General features: G+C 56.6%; 1 long non-coding RNA gene across 1 annotated transcript in view; it reads right to left on the reverse strand.

The window, feature by feature from the left end:
• Nucleotides 1-13,677: 13,677 nt before the first annotated feature.
• The window catches only part of LOC134434194 (uncharacterized), a 108,579-nt gene continuing 102,928 nt past the window's right edge, over nucleotides 13,678-19,328 (reverse strand). The window contains exon 3 of the long non-coding RNA XR_010031819.1: nucleotides 13,678-13,736. This is a non-coding gene — a long non-coding RNA (uncharacterized LOC134434194). The remainder of the gene's footprint in view (nucleotides 13,737-19,328) is intronic.

The following is a 19,328-nucleotide window of genomic DNA, read 5'->3' on the forward strand; positions in this document are numbered from 1 at the left end:
TGGGTGACGTGTTCCTCTGCATGTGTCCCCCCCGCACTTACCCCTGCTCTCTTGGTGACCACAGCGTGGGTACACAGCGCCTCCCCCTCCTCTGCGTGGGGGGGGGGGGGGCCTGAAGAAATAAAGGGGATGTGAGGGAGGGAATTGCAGTGTTTGAGGTTTGGGGTAAAAGGGGAGAATGAGGTTTGAGCCCCCAAGTCACTTTTCCTGTTTCTTTCTGGTGGCTGCAAAGGAAAGAGGAGAAGGGTGAAGGTGGGGTCCCAAGGCCCTGAACCCTCTCAGGATTCCTGGTCCCCCATAGGACTCTCACTTTCCCTTGTCTGTCCTTGTCTGTCCCCACATCCTCATCCCTGAATTCCTGCCCCCCTCTCCCTGTCCCCAAAGCTACCCTGTATGCCCACTCACAACAAGGTCCACTGTGGGTAACATGGACTGGTTCTGCTGGAATTGGGGATCTCAGGGGACCGCACAGCCCCTCTATGTCCCCTCCCCTCCACATCCCTGCTGTGTCAGGCCCCTGCCCAGGGCACTCACCCCACAGGAGCAGCGCCACCTTCCCGGCCATCCCGGTGTCCCCAGCCATGGGCACTGGCTGTCACTCATTGCTGTGGCCACCGCTCCCCTGGCTGGCAGTTCTTAGAATGAAGGGGAAGGAAGCGAGGTCAGGTCCGTCCCCATGCGTAGGTGGCACCTGGTGGGGGCAGGGTGGTCAGAAGCTGGGCACAGGCTGGGGACATTATGGGATAGTCTGGGGACAGGGTGGGTGATGGTGTTGCCAGGAGTGGGAATGTGGGGAACCCAGGATGGGTGTCCAGGAAAATGGGGCACCAGGGAAATTGGGGTCTCCATGCCTGGGGGAATTCAGGGATGGGGGTGCTGTGGGAATATGGTCCCCAGGGATTTTAAGTCATGGCATGTGGGTGGCAGGGTTAGGGGTGCCGGGGAAAAAATGGGACTCTCAGGAATAGGGGTTCTGGAGGGAGAAGCAGCCCATGGGATGGGATCAGTGCAATGGTGGTGCTGGGCAATGGTGGTCCTGGGATGGGGGTGCCCAGGGAGGAGCAACCAAGGCAATGGGGGTCCCATGGTTGGGTTGCCAGGGGAATGGGGGTGCCAGGGATGGGCAGTGGCTGGGTGGGCACAGGGGGTCACAGCTCCTTCCTGGGGTGCCTCAGAGTTTGTGGTGAATCAGAGCCCAGCACAGCCCCCACCCTGGGGCACACCAGGGCTGTCCTGGGAGTCTCTGTGTCCCTGCCCCACACGCAGATGGGTGTGGTCGCCCAATTTCCTGGCTCAGCCATCCCAGGCAACACTTGATGCTCAATTGCTTTAGACAAAATTACACATCCATAGAATATAAGCAAAAATCTTTCCGTCACCATTATTTTCCCAATAAATAACAAACTCAGCAAAAATCAAACTGACAAGGTATAAAATGCTCTGCTTTATTAAATCCATTGCTTTCCCAACAAGTCCCTAACAATAAAAACACAAACAAATCATAATGAAATGAGATTGTTTTTTCTCCCTTTAGGAGCCCCTTGCTACATCCAACAGCAGCCTTTGGTGGTGGATACCACAGAGTGCGTGGAATCTCCCTGAGTGTCCAGCAGCTCCATGACATTGTTCCCTGCCTGCTTGGGAGTAACCCAGCCCCTAAGGAAGCCTTTTTGTCGGCGGAAGGGAACCAGGACATCAGTTTGATCATCACAGGCTCAATTTTATTGATCAGTACGGCGGGTTAAATACAGTTAATAATGAGCTTCATACATATTGCAAAAGTTGAGCTCAGGATTGGTCAGCTTACATATCAGCACCTACGCCTACTTCTGCATTCCTATGGTTCTACTTTTGATACTTTCTACATATTCTTAGGATATATTCAGGACTAATCTCAACTCCCTATCCTCATGTTGCAGCAAGGTCGCTGCTGACTCTTCCTTTCAGCTTGCTGACTGCTGACTTTTCTCCTTCAGCTTAACCAGTGGCATTATATCAGTGTGGCCTTTCTCAGCTAACCAATTATTAATAATACTCTCCACACCTTTTGTTGAGCCATATTTAGGAAATCTCCCCATTTTGCTCATTCCCACCCTGAAACTTGATTGACTTCCCATGGAGGAAGGGGAGAAGCTCTGTCCATCCTTGGGACAGTGCACAGGAATCTGTGGAAATGGTCGTTTGTGCCTCAAGGTCTGATTCCCTGGTAAATCCACTCCAGCCTGCCCTGAATTCCCCTGCCTGGGCACTCCCTGCTTCTGGTGTGACACCCCTGTTGCCCAGCCCCTCGTGTGCAGCTCTGGCTCAGTATTTCCACATTTTTTCCCTCTCTTCTGCTGTTCACATCCAGAATTCAAACATTCTTTCCATGATGTTCCAAAGGGCTGCAGGTTTTGTTCAAGAGGGTGCTGGTCAGGTTGTTGAGCAGATTGTTGTGGGATTTGCCATAGTGCTGGGGCTCTCTCAATCCCTTGGGCAAAGGCACAAAATTATCAATTGCAGCATTTCCTGACTGGTTCCCTCAAAGCTACACCTGCATAGGGGGTTTCCAGCCAGCTCTGCTCTGAAAACCACCAAAGGCCCTCCCAGAGACCCTGCTTGGCTCCCTTTGCGTTTTCTGCTTCTTGCAGGGCTGAACAAACCACAGGCAGGCCTTTCTCCCCAACAGAATTCTCACCTCTGCAGCAGCTCTAAGGCGGTCTGAATCTAAGCCAAGGGGGCAGGGGAGACCCTCAGGTCCTGACTGCCACCTGGAGCTGGCCAGAGCAGGGCTGGGCAATGGCCATCCCTGTGCAGCGGGGCTGGGCCATGGCTGGGCCCCACCCTTGGATGGCCACCCCAACAACACCAGCCACTCCACAATACACATCACTGTCACAGCAGAAACAGTATCACAATATTTAATCAACAATATAATCAATAATTTTATATCATTTCACATAATATCCAGCAAAAGTCAACTTCCATTTACTTGTTTCTCACAATATGTATTAGTTAAGAAGTGTTATTCCTGTTCCCACATCGTTGCCTACAAGGCCTGTAATTTCAAAGTAGCAATAATTCAGAGAGATTGGGGTTGTATTTTCCAATGAAAGGGAGGTTCCCACCTTGTTCAGCTTCCTTGACAGAGCTGAACAAAGAAACACCATTTCTGCCTAGTTTAACCAAAGAGCTGCATTTTTGTCCCAGGAGCAGGGAACCAGGTCCTGTGCCCCTTTGGAACTGGGATGGGCACCAGTAAGACACTTTGGTGGGTGCACTCTGAGGGGGATTGCAGAGCCACTAAGCACATGAGGGTTAAGAGGAACAAATCTGATTTGGATTTATGCCTTAACATATGCTACACATGAGGTGAAAAATTACTCTGTGGGTTGTATATGTGCTGGGAAACCTGTCCCCAGTGAGGCTTCTGGCAACACAGAATGAGGGGAGAGAAAGCTGCAGTGATGGGGCTGTGAGTGACCCCCATTGGCTGGTGGAACAGTTGCCTGGGAAAAATATCTGGGAAAAAATGTGTGGGAAAAAATGTCCAGGAAATCGGGCTGTGGGAGGAACCTTTGCAAAGAAAAGCAGCAAACTGTGACACTACAGGAGCGTTTTGCTTTGAGTTTCTTGGAGGATCAGGGTCTTGCGCAGAGGGTCAGTTTGGCCCTCCTTCCCTGTGAGATTCACATTCTCTGAACCTTGGAGAAGCAGTAGGAGAAGAAAAAAACAATCCAAACAATTCTCATCTCATTTTTTGCTCCTGTGTTTTTCACATAAGGAATGCATTGTGGGAGATTGTTTACCTGAACGGAATTGGTAATTGGATTCTGCTGTGAGTGTTTTGATTCACTGACCAATTGAATCCAGGTGTGTGTGGGGGGACAGTAAGCAGACTCTCATGAGATTGTGTTCAGTGGAGTGCTGTTGAGTGCTTGGCAGATTCAGTTTAGATATTAGGAATATAATATAGAATAATATAGTATAATAAAGTATTTAATAGGCCTTCTGATAAGATGGAGTCAGATGTATCATTCCTGCTGGACGTCGGGTGAAAATATCATCGACTCTCCACTCCCTTGCCTTTTTGTCCAGTGGTCCTTCTTCCCTGTCCGCACCCGTTCTTCCCTGCTTCACTGCTTCCCCGAGGCAGCTCATTCCTGCTCGTCCTGGACGTTCCTTCATTGCCTCCCCAATGGAGAGGATGCTGCCTGCACCCACCCGCCGCCTCTGCCGCGTTTCCCGTGCTGCCCACAGCACCGAGCCTGCTGCACCTGCCCACCGCAGCCCCAGCCCCCACAGCCAGCCCAGAGCCACCAGCCACCAGCCACAGCACCAGCCCGCAGCCAGCCCGCAGCAGCCAGCCTGCAGCCATCGATAGCCAATGCCAGACACACGCAGGTGCCATCATTGGAAATCACGCCCAGACACCCACAAAAGCCATGTGGGCTCGCCCTTGCTTGCAGCACACACACTCCATCTGCTGAGCTGGTGCCCACAGAGCACCCGGGCTCCTTGCGTTAACACTGTCCTGTCTTCTGTTTCTCTCTCTATCCTTTTCCCTTTCTACTCCCTTCTCTCCCCCTTTGGAAAGAACACTTACCCTCCTTTACCAATAAACAGTTCTCAGATATAATATTGCCACTTTTGTACTTCATTGTCATCCGAGAAACCTTTCAGCAAGAATCCTCCCCGCCTCCCCCTTTTACAGCAGGATGGGACAGGGGTAGTGGGAGGGGGAATGGGGAAGCCCTGGGTGTACTGCAAGCACTGTGGGGAGAGAATGGGGCAGGCCCTGAGGATACTTGGGCACTTGGATGGGGCTGGGGAGCCCCCGCAGGAACAAGAAAAGGGATGGGGGAGCCCTTGTGGGTACTGGGAGAGGAAATGGGGAGCACAGGGTGCCCTGTGTAGCCTCCCCCTGACTCATGGCCACATCCCTTGGAAGGCTGGGCAACCACAGGAGGCATGGAGGGAGCACCCCCAGTGTCACCCAGTGCCTCCCGCTTCCCAGAGCATCACAACTTTTGGTGTAGGTTGTCATAGATGTCGCTGGGTTCCCATGGTTGCCTTTGCAGCTCCATGTACGTCGTGTGAGGATCCTCCACTGGGAGTGCCAGGGGGTCTGGGGGGGCCCTGTTGGAATAAGGGGGTGTGTGGAAGGGGATGGGAGGTGCTGGGGGTTTGGGTAAAAGGTTAACCATGGCTGGAGGCTGCACTCACCTTTCCTGGTGCTTCCTGGCATCTGCAAAGAAAACTGGACAGGTGACTTTGGAGACCCAGGGGCCTCCATCCACCCTTGGCAATGCTGAACCACCACCAGGCACACAATACTACCCAGCCCCCTGAGTATCCCTGATGCCCCCCAGTGTCCCTGACCCACCACACTTGCACCAACACCCTGAGCCCATATAGCCCCGAGCCCAGCAGGGAGGGGGACCTCTGATAGAACACCCAACATCCCTGCATGAACCTCAAACAGCTCCCCCGGGCTCTGAGCCATGGTCACTAGAGGCTCTGCCCCTCCCAAGCCAGGGGCTGTGGGTGCCGCCCTATGGCCCCCTTCTCTGGGGGCCTTTCCACTGATCTCTAGGACCCCCGGCCCCCGTTGTCACGCACCCAGGTGGTGCCACTGGTACCAGGCCACAATGACACCCACGAGCAGAAGCAAGAACAGAAGGGCCCCACCGACCCCTGCGGCCACTGCAAGAAACGGAGGGGGACACATCAGAGTCAACCATCACTCCAGGGGTCCTGCACCCCACAGTGACCCCGTGTGACCCCACCTGTGCCCCTCTGTGTCCCTTTGTTTTGCGGTTTCAGCTCCAGGGCCAACTCTGGGCTGAATGCTCGGAACACGCGGTGCTCCCCATCCTGTCCCAGCTGGTTGGTCGCCATGCACTGGTAGGTTCCCGAATGTCCCACATTGACAGCCCCAAGGTCCAGGAGGGGACCCTGTGCCACCTCCTTCCCGTTGTGCAGCCAGGTGAAGGTGACAGGGGCTGAGCCCACCTGCACTGAGCAGTGCAGGGTCACGGGGTCACCTGCATGCACCTGGTGTGACAGGGGACCAGGGGTGATGGTGGCATTGGCCACAGGCACTGTGGGGACACAGACAGGGCTGAGGGCAAAGGGAGGGGCTGGCAGATGGTGTGGGGGGATAGGTACGGGGAGAAGGGTATGATGGGGGATTTTGGGAATGGGGTCACAACATGGAGGGGTGAGGAGATAAGGGGAGGGATGGAAGGACCCGGGAAAACTGTCTGGGAGATGTGGAGGTGCCCAACCAGGGGACCTGAGAGGGCCGTGTGTACTCCCCGTGCCCATCCCCGCACTCACTGCGCAGCATGACACGGAGCTGGGTGCTGCTCTTCCTCATGGACCCCCCTTGGAATGCACCTCACAGTCATAATTTCCCAAATGGGAGACCCCCATGGTGGGCACCAGCAGCTGCAGGGACCCCTGCTCGCCCCCCCTCCTCGCCAGTCCCAGTAGAACACTTGCAGGAGGGGGACTCGGGGCCGCAGAGGGCTGGGGGTGCTGAGGCAGCTGAGAGTCAGGGGGGACCCGTCAATGGGCTCAAGGGGACATTCAATTACCGATACCAAGAAGAGCTCTGGGAAGGAGAGGGTAGGTGAGGACTGTAATTCTGAGTCCACTAAAAAGGGGCTTTGGGGATATCAGGAGATTGGAGTTCCAGCCATGGGGTGCTCACCGTGCACTGTCACTGTCACTGCTGCTGACCGTATGAGAAAGGACCTCACCAAGCCCCCGCAGCTGTAGCGGCCACTGTGGTTCAGCTGCAGGGGGGACAGGGACAGCTCCGTCCCATTGACAGGCCCCCTCAGATCCTTCTCGTCCTGGTAGAATCGCACCCTGGTGACCGTGTTGTTCCACCATCCACGGCAACGCAATGTCACCGTGTCCCCTTCCAGCAGTGCCCGTGCTGGCACCTGCAGCACCAGATTGTCTGTGCGACAGAGGGATCCCCTCTCACTGAGGGGCTCAAGACAGGTCCATGGTGGGTGCCCATGGCACTGGGGACATCTGGGTGCACTGGGATGTCCAGGTGTCCTGTAGACAGACTCTGCCGCACAGGGGGTGTAAGGCCACCCACAAAGTGGATCCCACCCAGACCTGTCTGGGGCCACCCTGATCATTTAAGATAACCACTCACCATCTAGCACTGTCACAGGGGGGCTGTGCCCGGTGCCAGGTCTGTAACACGTATAGATGCCACTCTCGGTGACAGTGACGTGGCATGGTCCCTGCTCCCTCCAGCGCTGCCTGCCCTTGTACCAGGTGGTGGCACCGGCAGCCCCCAAGCCCTGGCAGGTCAGTGTCACCCGGTCCCACAACACTGCTGGCCTCCAGGGAGGCTCCACCCGGAGCTGGGTGGTCTGGGCACCTGTGGGTGACAGGGGACACCAGCCTGCCAGGGCCAGCGTGGGGCTGGGGACAACGGGGTGGGGCCATGGCATCCCCCGAGGACTCACCAGCGAGGCCGAGGGTCTGGGCTGGAAGGGAGAAGGGACAGATCTGGGTGGGGGTGGCACCATTGGGACAGGAGCATGGAGGCACAGGGTGTGGAGGCAGTCCCTAAATTGTCCCCATGGGGACAGCAATTCTTGTGGGAAAGTGTGTCTGGGTGGTCCCCAAAAGATTTGGAGAGGCAGGGGGACATGTCTGTGTCACAGCCACCTGTGCATCACATCCATGTGGCACAGATGCCTCAGGAACAGGGACACCAAGGCCAGCCTTTGCTGAGGCAGAAAATGAGGACACTGTGGACACCCCGGGCACTATGACACTAGGGACACAACCCATGCAGGCCCAGGTCATCTCCATCTGCTCATGATCCCATCCCCATGGCCATCCCCATCATCATGCTTCTTGTCCACTTCTGTCCCTGCATCCCAGTTCCATTGTTCCTATCCCCAGAACTCCCTGATCCCAAAGGTGCCAATCCCCACATCCTTGTACCCACATCCTCATCCCTAAATTCCTGCCCCCTCTTCCTGTCCCCAAAGCCACCCTACATCTCCAGTCCCAGCAAGATCCACTGTGGGTACCATGGAGTGGAACTGCTGCCATTGAGGACCTCTGAGGACCCCCTGTGCCTCCTCCTCTCCCCATCCCAGGGGGCTCAGGCCCGTGCCCTGGGCACTCACCCCACAGAAGCAGCGCCACCTTCCCAGCCATCCCGGTGTCCCCAGCCATGTGCACTGGCTGTCACTCACTGCTGTGGCCACCGCTCCCCTGGCTGGCGGCTCTTCGGATGAAGGGGAAGGAAGCGAGGTCATGTCCGTCCCCACATGTAAGGGGCCCTAGGTGGGGGCAGGGTGGCTACAAGCTGGGCACAGGAAGGGGATGAGCGTGGGTGGAACAAAGTGGGACGTGTGTTTCACAGGAGTGGGGCGCTAGGATTGGTTTTGGGTGCCAGGGCTGAGTGTCCAGGGGAATGGGGTTCCTAAGGAGGGGGAGTCATGGGTCTGGGGGTGGCCAGGGCTGAGGGGACTCAATCATGGGAGTCCCAGGGGAACATGGGGCTCCAGGGATTTGGGGTCATGGGATAGGGATGCTAGGGGAATGGTGGTTCCCATGGGAATGGGTTTCCTGAGAGAACCAAGGTCCTGGTGGAAGGGGGATTTCAGGGGATAGAATTAACAGGAGAGGGTTCTTTGGGAGTGGGGTCCTGGGCCATGGAGATCCTGGAGAATGGCAGTACTGGGATGGGAGTCCCAGGGATGAGGGGACATAAGGAATGGGGATCCCATGCTTGGGTTCCCAGGGGAATGGGGGTGCCAGAGATGGGCAGTTGCTGAATGGGCACAGGGGTCTCACCTTCTTCCCTGGGTGCATCAGATTTTGGGATGACCCAGAGCCAGCCAGGCCCCCCTGGAAAGCTCATGTGCTGTGCAGGCTTCGCATGGTCGTCCTGGGTAGCTCTGACTCTGTGCCCTCCCCTGCCCTTGACTTTAGTGTCTTTATTGCTTTTTTTCTTTATTTTGCTCACTTTTGTGTCAGGTCCCCTCACCCCCAGTTCTTAGCTCGGCAATCTCATGGAGCACCTGAGAGGGGACCAAGGTGGGGGGACTGAGGGAAGGGGGAATGGGAAGCAGGAGTTGCAGGGAAGGGTGGGGAGGCTGTGGGGGATGGAGGTGTTGGCTTGTGCCTCCACAATGTTTTCACTTCCTTTTTCTTGGCAAGAAGGAAGAGGCCATTTGTGCTGACAATCAGATGGGAAAGGGGGGCAGTCTCTGTTCCTGGGGTGGCAAATCCAGGGGGTCCTGTCCTGGGGGGATCCTGTCCCAGTGGGTTACACATCCTGGCAGGGGGGATCCTGTCCCAGGGCGTGGCGGTTCCAGAATTGTCCCTGCACATTCCTGGCCGGGTGCCTGTCCCAGCGGTGGCACATCCTGGGGACCCCTGTCAAGGCAACCGTGGGGCCCAGCCATGGCCCAGCCCCACTGCACAAGGATGGCCATTGCCCAGCCCTGCTCTGGCCAGCCCCAGGGGGCAGCCAGCACCTGAGTGTTCCCCTCTGCCTCCCTGGCTTTGATTCTGGCAGCTTTAGAGCTGCTACAGAGGTGAGAATTCTGTGGGTGGAAAAAGGCCTGCCTGTGGTTTGCTCAGCCCTGCAAGAAGCACAAACCACAAAGGCAGTGCAAGCAGTGGCTCTGTGAGGGTCTTTGATAGTTTTCAGAGCAGGGCTGGCTGGAAACCGCTCCTGCAGGGGCAGCTGTGTGGGAACCAGTCCGGAAATGCAATTGATCCCTTTGTCCCTTTGCCAAACGGTCTGAGAGAGCCCCAGCACTACTGCAAATCCCACAACAATCTGCTCAACAACCTGACCTGGACCCTCCTCCTCCTTCCTGCCTTGCTGTGGATGGACAGCGGCTGGATGCCCCACACCCACCACAGCCGCTGTCTCACTGCCCTCCACACCTGAATGGGGAGAGAAAATTGAGAAAAGGGTTCCTGGGTTGAGACAAGGACCAGGAGAGATCGCTCATCAAATCCTGTCACGGGTAAAACTGCCTCAGAATTAGCGATATGAATTGAATTTATTGCCATCAAAATCAGAGCAAGATAAGGAGAAGTCAAATAAACCCTTCCATACACATTCCCCCTGTTACAAACAATTTTGTATTCATTGGCTTTCACTATTATATTGGTTTTTCCAAATTATTTTTATATAATACAGGTTGTAATCACTTTTTAACTGCTTTTGATACACTACAAATTGTCAGCCTTTTTACCCTAATCCCTGTGTAGAATATATATTTTAGTGTGATAAATACATTATAGTTTAAGCTCTCCCAAAATATCAAGATAGAGACAATGTGCTGCGTATTACAGCATTACCTGTTGCAGAAGTAGCTAATGCCTTTATTTGTGTAACTAAGTGACAACGGTGAGAATAACTGAGATAATTTGTGAAATAGATATTGTTGATTTAATGTACTGGTGGAGTATCTCATCTGTATGAGAAGAACACATTGAAAAGTAGCAAGTGAAAAAACATCAAAAGGAAGAATGCAAAGAGGAATTTACCACTGACCCTTCTTTTCTCAAGAACTGTCAAACCACAGAACATGGGGGCTTTGTGACGACAAAAATAGATAACTTTACTTTGCAGTATAGCATGTACTTTATGAAAATGAATGAAGGGTCAAACCAAGCAAAAGAATTCCCAGAACATGTCAACTGGAAAGAATGTTTGTATATGTTTAACCCTCCTGAGTATGTATTTAACCATTACAGTGAAAAGCTATGTAAGAAGAATTGCTGTAGTTAAAAGTGTGCCTCTGGCAGTTGCCAAGCACCCAGCACACTGTTTACTATCCCTTTTATTCCTTATTAAACATTTACAAAATTTAAAGAGTGAGCCTTGTTTCTCACAGAGTTTGACCAAAAGACAGAATTTTGGGTACCATAGGATGGAAAAACGTTGTGTGCTCTCCCATCACTGGGAGGCGGAATGAGGAGCCCTGTGGGGTGCTGTGAAGAGGAAGAAGAGACCCCTGAGGGGAATCAATGCCCCCCACTGCCACCCAGTGTCACAGCACATCATCATAGTCACAAGGATCCCACTGTCCTTCATAGGGTTCCAACAGCTCCACGTTGGTCACTTGTGGATCCCAAGGTGGGGCAGGGATGGGAGACATCATAGGGGGACCTGAGAGTGACATCGGTTGCGGGGACCTGCTTGAGGGTGACACTCGTGTGTGACGTGTCCCACTGTCTCCCCCTGTACTCACCCTCTGCCCACTCAGTGCCCCTGATGTGGGTGTTGAGCACAACCCCCTGCTCCGGGGGGTTCTTGAGGGGATGGGGGGGACTGGATGGTGTGTGGGGAGGGGGAAAGTGGAGTCCCAGCCCGAACTTCCCACTCACCTGTCCTGGAGTTTCCTGGCAGCTGCAAGGAAAGGGGAGGGGGTGACCAAGTGGACACCAGGACCCCTGAACCTTCCTGGGACCTCGGCAGCTCCAACCACACACAGGACACCCAAATCCCCACTGCAGCCCTGAATCCCAGTGGATCCCTGACTCCCCCGGACACTCTGAGCACACCTGAAGCCCCCAGAACTTCTGCATCACTGAAGTGCACCCAGTCCCCCTGATGCCCCCAACTCTCTGGGTCCCCAGAACCCCAAGCAGAGAGGGGTACCCCCAAACTCCTCCAAGACCCCAAAAAGATCCCCAAACATCCCTGCACATCCATGCAGGAGCTCCCCAGATCCTCCAGGAACTCCCAGTGTCACCCCAATGTTCCTCAAAGCCCACCCAGGGAAGGCCTTGGGGCCCAACCAAGACTCTAAAAATTCCCCCCAAATCCCCCAGGACGCCCAGCTGAGGTCACTGCAGGCTCAGTGTCCCCCAGCTCAGGGGCCCTGGGTGCTGCTGATCTCTGCCCCCAATCAGGGGGCTTCCCCTCTCTCCAGGATCCTCTTATCACATCCACTGTCACCCACCCCAGCAGTGCCACCCTGATGACAGCCAGGAGCAGGAGCAGGAACAGGAGGGTCCTGCTGACATTCACAGCCACTGCTGGGAGCAGAGGGGACACATCGGGGTCACCCTGAACTGTAGGTGTTCTGAAACCCCAGACACCCTGTGGGACCCCACCTGTGAGCCAGGGTGAGCCAGGTGTCACCTCCAGGGCCAGCTCAGGGCTGAGTGCCTGGAACACCCGATGCCCATCTTGTCCCAGCTGCTTGGTGGCCACGCACTGGTAGGTGCCAGAATGTCCCACATCGATGTTGCCAAGCTCCAGAAGGGGACCCTGGGCCACCTCCTGCCCATCTGGCCAGGTGAAGGTGGCAGGGGCTGAGCCCACCTGCACCAAGCAGCGCAGGGTCACATTGTCACCCGCATGCACCTGATGTGACGGGAGACCAGGAGTGATGGTGGCATTGGCCATGGGCACTGTGGGGACAGAGACACGGCAGAGGGCACAGGCTAGGGCTGGCAGCCAGTGAGGGGATAGAGATTGGCAGGAAAGGTTGTGATGGGGCATGTTGGGGAAGGGGTCACACCATGGAGGGATGAGGGGACACAGGGAGGAGGTGGAGGGACAGAAGAAAGGTGTCTGAGGAACATGGACGTACCGAGGCAGGGGACCGGAGGAGCATGTGGGAGTTCCCTGTGCCCATCCCTGCACTCACTGTGCACCGTGACACGGAGCATGTTGCTGCTCTTCCGCACAGCCCCCCCTCAGAGCGCACCTGGCAGCTGTAATTCCCCGAGTGGGAGACCCCCACGGTGGGCACCAGCAGCTGCAGGGACCCCTGTGGGCCCCCCACCACCTGCCCGTCCTGGCAGAACATGTGCAGGAGGGGGGCTCGGGTCCGCAGGGGGCTGGGGGTGCTGAGGCAGCTGAGAGTCAGGGGAGCCCCCTCGGTGGGCTCAGGGGGACCCTCCAGCACTGGCACCGAGAAGAGCTGTGGGAAGGAGATTGGAGGGGGGTTTCTGAACCTGAATCCCTGGGGAGGGGCTGTGGGGCTGTCGGGGTGGCAGCCGTTGGGGTGCTCACCCTGCACTATCACTGTCACCTGCGATGACCACCAAAACTCCCCTAATATCCCAAATTTCACCCAGCCCTCGCAGCCGTACTGGCCGCTGTGGTTCAGCAGCAGGGGGGAAAGAGTCAGCTCCTTCCCTTTTCAGAGCCCCTCCAGTTTCTTACCCTCGTGGTAAAAAGAACACGGAGTTGATCATGCTCTCCTGCCAGCCCTGGCAGTGCAGTGTCACCATGTCCCCCTCCAGTAGTGCCTGTGCCGGCACCTTCAGCACCAGACAGTCTGGGGGAGAGCACGGGAACACCCCCATTGGGTCACAACCCATGCACCAGGCTCTCCGATTCCAAAACTAGTTCCACCCAAACTGGGATGCTCTGCGATTTCCCCAGAGCAGGGGATGGGGTCTGGCCACACAGGAGGTAACCCATGGAGCGGAGCCCACCCAGAGCCCCTGGGGTCCCTGCGGGTGCCAGGTTGGGGACACCCAAACCCCCCTCCCTGTTTGAGACTCTCACAGAGGGGCTGTGCTACTTCCAGGACTGTCATGTGTGTAGGTGGCACTCTTGGTGACAGTGAAGTGATCAAGTCTCTTCTGCCACCAGCGCTGCCCGTCCTTGTGCCAGGTGGTGACATCTGCGGTCCCCGAGCCCTGGCAGGTCAGTGTCACTCGGTCCCACAGCACCGCCGGCCTCCAGGGGGGCTCCACCAGGAGCTGGGTGGTCTGGGCACCTGTGGGTGACAGGGGACACCAACCTGCTAGGGCCAACATAGGGCTGGGTACAGCAGGGTGGGGCCATGGCATCCCCTGAGGACTCACCAGCGAGGCCAAGGGTCTGGGCTGGAAGGGAGAAGGGACAGAGCTGGGTGGCGGTGGCACTGTGGGGACAGCAGCACGGGGCACAGGGTCTGGGGACTGTCCCTAACTGTCCCCATGGAGTGAGCAGTTCTTTTAAGAAAGTGCATGGGAGTGGTGCCCAAACGAGTTGGCAAGGGAGGGGTCCATGTCTGTGTCACTGCCACCAGTCCACCACGGGCACATTCCTGTGGCACAGACACCTTGGGAAGAGGGACACCGAGGCCACCCTGGGCTGAGGGAGAACATGGGGACACTGTGAACATCTTGGGCACAAGGACACCATGGACACAGCCCATGCTGGCCCAGGTCACCCCCACGAGCTCATGATCCCATCCCCATGATCCCCATGGCCACATCCTCACAGTTCATGTCATCTTCTGTCCCTGCATCCCAGTTCCCTCTTCCCTATCCCCAGAGCTACCTCAGCCCAAAGGTGCCAGTCCCCACATTCCCATACTTCCATACTTCCATCCCCTGTTCCTGCGCTCTGTTCCGTTCCCCAAAGACACCCTACATCAGTCACATTCCCACCAAAGTCCACTGTAGGTAACATGGAGTGGCACTGCTGGCCTTGGGGACCTCAGGGGACCCCACAGCCACCCTGTGCCCCCTCCCCTCCCTATACCGGGGGTGTCAGGCCCATGCCCAGGGCACTCACCCCAGGGAGCAGCACCACCTTCCCGGCCATCCTGGTGTTCCCAGCCATGTGGACTGGCTGTCACTCGGTGCTGGGGGTGGCTGTCCCCTGGGTGGTGGCTCTTTGGCCAAAGAGGAAGGAAGCGAGGTCAGGTCTCATCCTCATGCATAGGTGGCACCTGGTGGGGCAGGGTGGCCACAAGCTGGGGACAGGCTGTGGGCAGGGAGGGGACAGGACGGGGACAAGTCTGGGTGGGACAAGGTGCCATATGGGATTCCCAGGAGTGGGAGGCTCAGGGTGCTTTGGGGCACCGTGGATAGGTGTCCAGGGTAATGGGGGGTCCCAGGGATGGGAATGGGGGTGCTGTGGAGGGGGAGTCATGGAGAATGGGGGTTCCCAGGGTGGAGGGGACTCTGGGATGGGAGTGCCAGAGGAACTTGGGCTCCAGGATTTGGGGTCATGGGATGGGGATGCTGGGGGAAAGGGGGATCCTGTGGGAATGGGGGTCCTGGGAGAATCATAGTTCTAGAGGAAGAGAGATTTCAGGAGATGGAATGAACTGGAGAGGGTTCCTTGGGAATGAGGGGTGCTGGGCCATGGAGTTCCTGGGAAATATCAGTACTGGGATACGGGTTCCAGAGAGGGGAGGATATAAGAAATGGGGTACCATGATTTGATTTCCGGCGGAGTAGGGGTGCCAGGGATGGGATGGGCAGTAGCTGTATGGGCCCATATGTCTCAGCTCCTTCCCTGGGTGCCTCAGATTTTGGGATGACATAGGGTGCCGGCGGCCTGGGGGTCACCCAAAACAGATTCCAAGGGCTCGGGGTCTGTGGAGCTGTGGCAGAGGTGAGATTTCTATGGGGGAAAAAGGCCTGCCTGTGGTTTGCTGAGGCCTGCAAGTGGCTCTGGAAGGGCCTTTGATGGCTTTCAGAGCAGGGCTGGATGGAAACACCCCCTGCAGTGGCCGCTGAGAGGGAACCAGCCAGGAAATGTAGCAATTGTTAATTTGTTCCTCTTTGTAAGGGACAGAACCACAAAACTACTGCAAATCCCACAAAATTCTGCTCAACATCCTGACCTGGACCCTCCTTCTTGAACAAAACCCGCAGCCTTCTGGAACCTCATGGAAAGAATGTTTTAAAAGGGAAAGCTGTGGAAATACTGTGCAGGGGCTCTGCCTGCACCCATGGTGTAGTGGGAGTGACCCTGTCTGGATTCCAGGTGTCCCCAAAGCTGCTCCATCCCTACCCTACTCACCTGAGTGAAAGGCTGAGGGTTTCCAGGAATTGTGGTGTAAAGCCAGCAGAGGGGCTGTTGTGGACCCCAGACCTGCCTGGGGTCAGGCACTGCCTTCCTTCCATTTGAGATCATGGAGAGCAGTTGCGGGTGTTGTGCAGGGCGTGTGCCTGGCCCCAAGACACTGCTACGCTGCCAGTGGGCACTGGGATCCAACCTGCTGCCATGGCAGCTTCTGCCTGCTGCCGGTGGTGGTACTGGGAGCGATTGGTGCCCGTGAGTTTGCAAAAGGAGCGATTTCCCCTCCTCCCTCCCGTCCGAGGCCGCCATGGCCCCTGAGGGGATGGAGCTGGACCGGGGCGCCCCCCGCTGGCCGGGAGTGCTCCCTGCAGCGCCCCCTGCTGCCCACGGTTGTAACTGCCACAAAAACCAAGAGCACAGAGTGGGACGGAAAGTTCTGGGTTTGTGTTGTTTGTTATGTTCTGGTTCATAAATTTCCATGTAAAGAGCCCCATAGGAATTTCCCAAAGGAAGCCCCATTATTTTTGAAATTAGAGTTTTTGACAAGTGTGTTCTTTCTATTCCAGGAACATTCCCAGTTTCCTTGGAAGGTATTTCTCATTTAAATGAGTTGCCAAATCCTGGGTCCAGTGTGGATGGGACCAAGCCCTCAAGAGGAGACAGGGTCAGGGAGTTGGCAACCTCATGCTCTGCCTTTTAAGCTAGTGGGGCCACCAAGGGCCCTCTCCCCAGCTGGCACTTCTGGTCACACGGCCACTCAGGAGCTGGCTTTGGCAGAGCATCACACTGTCACCAGTGTGCCATGGCTGACAGACTGATGGACAGACGGAGCCCTGTCTCATCATAAGCAAAGTCTGATCCATCCCTGCCACACATAGCTGTTCCAAAATGTCTCCAGACATCAAACTTTTCCTCTCTCTGACACCCCACTCTGTGCCATGGCCTGATCCCGACTGTCCTGGAAAAGGGGGAGGCTCCAGAACCCCCACAGGGCCTTTGTGACACCATTGTGTGGGGAACAGGGCAGAGGAGGTGTTTGGGATGGGACAAGAGAATCCAGAGCTTCCTGAAGGCCACTTTGGCTACCAGCGCAAGGAAGGCTCTGGGCCCTGCCACGTTACTCTGGGGTATGAAGCGTGCTGGGGGGAATGTTCAGGAATTGTCAATTTTTGGGGGCTCTCCCAAGAAATTGTTCTTTTTTGTGACCATTTGGACCCTGAACCTTGTTTTTGTTGTTGTTGATTTTATTCTCTCTGGTTGCTGTTTCAGGAAATTGTTCTTCTCTCAGCCCTTTGGGATCTTTGTGCCTTCACAAGGCGGTCAAGGGGCAAATTTTTGGTGGCAGCACACACACGAGTGGATGCCCATGGGTGGGCACCCCCAGTGCCCCCCAGTGTCACAGCACATTCCCGTAGATGTCACCGGGTTCCTGTGGTCGCCCCTGGGGTCCCCGCAGCTCCGCGTAGGTCACCTGGGGATCCTGAAGGGTGGTGGCATGGGGGGACACTGCGAGAGACACGGGTTGTGGGATCTGGGTGGGGTGACACTCATTGGTGACATGTCCCCCTGCGTGTGTCCTCCGCATACTCACCCCCTGCCCTCTTGGTGACCACAACGTGGGCATACAGCACCTCCCTCTCCTCTAGGGGGGCTGGGGGATCCAGGGGGGCCCTGAGGGAATAAAGGGGATGTGTGGGAAGGAATGGGAGGTCCTGGGGATTGGGGTAAAAGCGTAGAGTGTGGTTTTAGCCCCCTCCCCTTACCTTTCCTGGTTCTTCCTGGCAGCTGCAAAGGAAAGAGGGAAGGCATGACTGTGAGGTCCCAAGGACCTGATCCCTCTAATGATTCCTGAACCCCCACGAGACCCTAATTCCTCTCAGGACTTCCAAGCATCCTTGGATCTCCCAGAATTCATAAACATCCCCAGTGGCGCTGACCAACTCAGCATCAAGAACCCAAATCCAGGTAGGTACTGAGACCCCCCAAACACCCCCAGGCCCCCTGAAAGAACCCAAACATCCCTGCAGGACCCTCCAGGACCTCCCCAAACCATTCCGACTCCAGGCTAAGGTCAATATTCTGTGGATGTGCGTGCTGCCCAATCGCTCCCCAACTCTGGCGGCCTCTACAGCTTGCTATGACCCCGTGCCTCCCCATTATCAACCACCCACACGGTGCCACTGGTGCCAGGCCACAATGACACCCACAAGCAGGAGCAGGAACAAAAGGGCCCCACTGACACCTGTGGCCACTGCTAGAAACAGAGAGGGACACATCAGGATCACCCATCAGCATGGAGGTCCTGCACTCCCTGGTGACCCTGTGTGACCCTACCTGTGTCCCTTTGTGTCCCTGTGTCCCGCAGTGTCACCTCCAGGACACTGGGTGTGATGGTGGCATTGTCCGCGGGCACTGCAGGGACACAGACAGGGATGAGACCACAGGGAGGGGTTGGAGCCAGTGTGGGGGAAAAGGGATGGGGGAGGGATGGGTGTGGTAGGGGATGTTGGGGATGGGGTCACACCACAGATGGGTGAGGGGAAAAGGGGAGTAAAGAAGGACCAAGGAAATTTGTGTGGAGGAAATGGAGATGCCCTGCCAGGGGAAGGGAGGTGGCTGTGGGGGCTCCCCGTGCCCATCCCCGCACTCACTGTGCACGGTGATGCGGAGCCGGGTGCTGCTCTTCTGCATATCCCCACCACCCCCACCCCCCCTCTCCGTAAGCAACTGGCAGCTGTAATTCCCCGAGTGGGAGACCCCCACGGACACCAGCAGCTGCAGGGAGCCCTGCTGGCCCCCCACCACCTGCCCGTCCCGGTAGAACACGTGCAGGAGGGGGGCTCAGGGCCGCAGGGGACTGGGGGTCCTGAGGCAGCTGAGAGTCAGGGGCGACCTCACGATGTGTTCAGGGGGACCCTCCAGCACTGGCACTGAGAAGAGCTCTGGGAAGGAGAGTGGAGGGGGATTTGTGAGCCCGAGTCCCTGAGGAGGTGCTGTGGGGGGTGTTGGGGTGGGGGCTGTATGGTGCTCACCCTGCACTGTCACTGTCACAGGCGCTGACTTCTTCCACCCCCAGGATTGCACCCAACCCCTGCATCTGTAGTGGCCACTGTGGCCCAGCTGCAGAGGGGACTGGGACAGCTCTGTGGCTTTGGGGAACACCTCCAGCTCCGTCTTCTCACGGTAGAAGGACACTGAGTTGACTGTGCTGTTCCAAGACTCTGGCAGCACAGTGTCACCGTGTCCCCCTCCAGCAGCACCCGTGCCGGCACCTGCAGCACCAGCCAGTCTTAGGGACAGAGAGGTCCTGTCACACCCAATGGCACCAGCATCCCCTCACTGGTTCACATCCAGAGCACCAGGGATCCCCAAATCCAACTTGGGGATCCCTCCAAACCAGGATACTCTGGGATGTCCCCAGAGAAGGGGACAGGCTCTGGTTACGGAGGAGGTGACCCATGGAGCGGAGCCCATTCAGAGCCCTCAGGGTCCCTGCGAGTGCCAGGTTGGGGATACCCAAACATCCCCTCACCATCTAAGATGCTCACGGGGTGGCTGAGCCCAGTGC

Source organism: Melospiza melodia, unplaced genomic scaffold, assembly GCF_035770615.1.
Source record: "Melospiza melodia melodia isolate bMelMel2 unplaced genomic scaffold, bMelMel2.pri scaffold_32, whole genome shotgun sequence".
In the NCBI taxonomy this organism is placed as follows: domain Eukaryota; kingdom Metazoa; phylum Chordata; class Aves; order Passeriformes; family Passerellidae; genus Melospiza; species Melospiza melodia.